We start from the raw sequence: 4213 nt of genomic DNA, 5'->3' as shown, positions 1-4213 counted from the left end.
CCATTTTGTATCTGTGTATTCAAAATGGTTAGGATAGATATACAGTTACATTCTGTTAATGAATAGAATGATTTGTTCTAATGGTTTTTGTAAATAGAATATCATGTCCATATCTTGTGCAGCAATTAACCACTAGGAAGAATGTATGCAATGTGTTAATTTTTTAAACTGTCTACCAATTTGGTTTGAAACTGTCTCATTGCTATTTGTTTCTCAATTAAATTATGGGGAAAAAAAGAAACAAAATCTAGCAATATGTTCTATACCTAAAACACATCTAACCCTATGAGAAATTCATAGGCTGAAAATCAAAGGCTGGAAGACAATACTACATGATCCACAAACTCAGAAAAAAAGCAGGGGTATCAATCCTGTTCATAGACGATCCGAATTTTGAACAAAAAATGATCAAATGAGGTGAAGAAGTTTAAGGGAAACTTCAAGAGAAATACATAACATTTGTAAATATATTTGCATCAAATATGGGAGCACTCAACTATATAAAATAAATTTTAAAGAACATGAAAACTCTAATAACCAATAACACAATCTGAACAGGGGACCTTAACCCTCTCTTATCTAAAAAAGACATGTCAACTAAGCAAAAATTAGCAAATAGGTACAGAACTGAACCAAACCACTGAACAAATGGACTTAGATATTTACAGAGTATTCTAACCAACAACATGTGAATACACATTCTTTCCAGCTGCACATTAAATGTTCTGTAAAATAGACCACATACTAGTCCATAGATCATGCTTAAGTAAATGCTTGAAAACAAAAATTATTCAACACATATTATCTCACCACAGTGCTATCAAATTAGAAATTTAAGAAGAAAAAACCCTCAAGTGTCCCATAAAAACATGGAAATAAAATAACACCCTCCTCAGAAAGCAATGGGTTACATAAGAAATTAAACATGAAATTGAACAATTCCTACAAGTCAACAAAAATTCAAACACAACTTACTGGAATTTGTGGGACAAAACGAAAGCAGTTCTCAGAGGGTAATTTAGAACAGTAAACTCATACATTATCAAAAAAAAAAAAACCTGAATGTTACACCTTAAGCATCCAGATAAAAAAAACAGCAAAACAAGCTCAAACACCATAGAAGGCAGAAAATTATAAAGATTAGAGCAGAAATTAACAGAATTGAGAAAAAGAGTACAATAGAAAGAATTAATCATTCAAAGAGGTATTTCTTTGAAACATTAAATAAAATCCATAAAGCCCTAGACAATCTCATCAAAAAGAGGAAGGAAAAAACTCAAATGCAAGCAATAAGGAATGAAAAGGGTAAAATTACTACAGATCTCATGGAAATACAGAAGATTATCAACAGCTACTATGAAAACTTTAGTCTCCCAGAATGGAGAAGTACAATACTTTCATGACAGAAGAAATGGACAGATTCCTAGATACCTACAAAATACCAAAACTAAATCAAGAAGATATAAAAACTCTGAGTAACACAATATCAGCCAATGAAATTGAAAGTGTAATCAAAACTTTAACAACAGGGGCCAGTCAGATAGCTCAGCAAACTAAAGTGCTTGCCTTGGCAGAGCCCAGCTGCCAGGGTTTGACTGCGGGGTGCTGTGCTGGCCCCGCCCCAGGGCTGAGCTGAAGTGGCAATTGAGACTGGGCATGATGGCACATGCCTGTAATCCCAACACTTGGGGGGCTGAGAACAGGAGATTTACTATAAATCTGATCTACGTAGTGAGGCCCAGCATGTGAGTGACAACTTCCTATACTAAACATCAATAAATAAATAAATAAATATAAAATAAAATAAAAACAAATTTACCAACAAGAAAAAGCCCAAGTTCTGATGGATTCACAGTGGAATTTGACAAGAAATTTAGAGAAGGTTTAATCCCAATATTCCTCAAACTCTTCAATGAAATTAAAATGGAAGCAACACTTCCAAAATCATTCTTGGAGGCAAGAATCACACTGGTACCAAAAGAGCAGAAAGACTCAACCAAAACACAGAATTGCAGGCCAATCTCCCTCCTGAATATTGATGCAACAGTGCTCAATAAAATACTAGCAAAAAGAATGCAGCCAAACATCAAAAAGATTATACATCATGACTGGGTAGGATTCATGACGTGGATGCAAGGATGGTTCAACATGCATAAATCTACATATGTAATACACTGTATCAGTACAGTCAAGAACAAAAACCACATGATCCTATCAATAGATAAAGAAAAAACTTTTGACAAAGTACAGCACTCATTCATAATCAAAGTCCTGTAAAAAATTGGAAAAGAAGGTCTGTACCTCAATCTGATAAAATCCATCTAAGACAAACCAACAGCCGTCATCCTAAATAGAGAAAAACTAAAAGCTTTTACTCTAAAATAATGTACAAAACGAGATTGGCCACTATCATCACTACTATTCAATATAGTTCTACAAACATTAGCCAAAGCATTTGGACAAGAGTCAGAAAAGGAATAAGAGTAGGCAAAGAAGAAGTTAAACTATCATTATTCACAGATGACATGATACTCTACATGGAAGACCAAAAACTCTACCAGGAAGTTCCTAGCATTAAGTAACAAATTCTGCAGCACAACAAGATACAAACTCAACACCAAAAAATCAATGGCATTCCTCTACACAAATAACAAACACACATAGAGAGAAATTAGACAAACAATACCCTTCACAATACCATCCAAAAATGAAATACTTAAGAATTAATCTAACAAAGGAAATAAAAAAATTTATACACTGAAAATGGCAGTATTCTAAAACATGAAATCAAAAATGATTTCAGGATATGGAAAGAGAACCTCCAAATCCTGCTGAAGCCCAACATGTGAGAGCTTCAGCTGTGCTCTCGGGACCCCTCCAAACTACTGCAGTATAAGCCCAGGCCCAGGCATGGGGTGTGAGTGAGAACTTTTGCCACACTCTCGGGGCCCCTCCAGACCCAGACCAAGAGCAGGCCTTGCAAGGGTGCGGGAGAGCTTCAGCACTCTCCTGCACCCACTGGACCCCTCCAGATCCAGCCCAAGCCTGGCGTGTGAGTGAGACATTCAGTCATGCTCTGGGGATCCCTGTGAGCCTCTCCAGAACCAGCCCAGGTCCAGCATGTGAATGAGAACTTCCTCTGCCCTCTGGGAATGCTACAGACCCAGCACAAGCCTAGGCCCTGCAAGTGTGTGGAAGAGATTCCATGCACAGCTTTGTCTGCTGGATCCTTCCAGAACAAGCCCAGGCCCACCTGTAAGTGAGTCCTTCTATCCTGCTCTCAGGACCCCTCCAGACCAAGACAAGGACTAGCATAGAGGCTTGGGGAGAAACTCTGCAGCTGATGTCCCTGCAGAGAGGCTAGGGGCCAGAACCACCCAGCTAACCCAGGAGAGAACATCTTGCCAGAGAGGCACAACAGGTTCATTTCCAAGGGCTGCAGCAGGAATAAGCAGAACACAGAAGCCAGACCCAAGCCAGGCACAACTGGATGAATTCAAGTTTCACAGATCTTCATGCGAATTTTAGAAGGTGCTAAGGTTATAACTTCACCAAAGCTCTACACTAAAGGTAAGAGGACAGTGCTATACAAAATGACAACAGAAGGAGGGAAATGCAATCTCAGGGCCCGGCCCCACCCACAACAAGTGCAGAAGACACTAGCGCAGAAAAAATTGGAAATCACACAGCTGAAATGTCTGAATTAATAACCTCTCAAGTAAAGATTGCACCTAGTGAAAAGGTTAAAAAAAAAGATCTCTTAAAAACAAGGATGCAGGGGCTGGGGAGATGGCTCAGTGGAATAAGCGCTTCCCTGGCAAGCTCAAGGGCCTGAGTTCAATCCCAGGTTCCACAAGAAAAAAATAAAAATAGAAAAACAAGGATGCAGAGTGAGACGACCGAGGGCCGCGGGATCCTGAATAGACCCAGAACGCAGGCCCGGCGAGTGAGTGAGACAATCGAGGGCCCTCCGGATCCTGAAGAGACCCAGAGCACAGGCCTGGCTAGTGAATGAGATGACCCGGGGCCCAGGGATCCTCATTTGACCCAGGCTGCATGCAGGCCCAGCACAGAACCCTTCAGCAGAACTCCCTGCAAAGAGGCTAGAGGCAAGACCCATCCACCTGATTCAGGAGCAGAACATCTTGCCAGAGAGACACAAAGGGTTCAACTCTAACACCTGCAGCAGAAAGAAGTGGAGCACAGCAGCCAG

General features: G+C 39.9%; 1 pseudogene; it reads left to right on the top strand.

The window, feature by feature from the left end:
* Positions 1–2806: 2806 nt before the first annotated feature.
* LOC111814593 overlaps positions 2807–4213 on the top strand; it is a 43293-nt pseudogene continuing 41886 nt past the window's right edge.

This window comes from Octodon degus, unplaced genomic scaffold (assembly GCF_000260255.1).
Source record: "Octodon degus isolate 3935 unplaced genomic scaffold, OctDeg1.0 scaffold00372, whole genome shotgun sequence".
Lineage (NCBI taxonomy): Eukaryota > Metazoa > Chordata > Mammalia > Rodentia > Octodontidae > Octodon > Octodon degus.
This window is presented reverse-complemented; position numbering and strand designations above follow the sequence as displayed.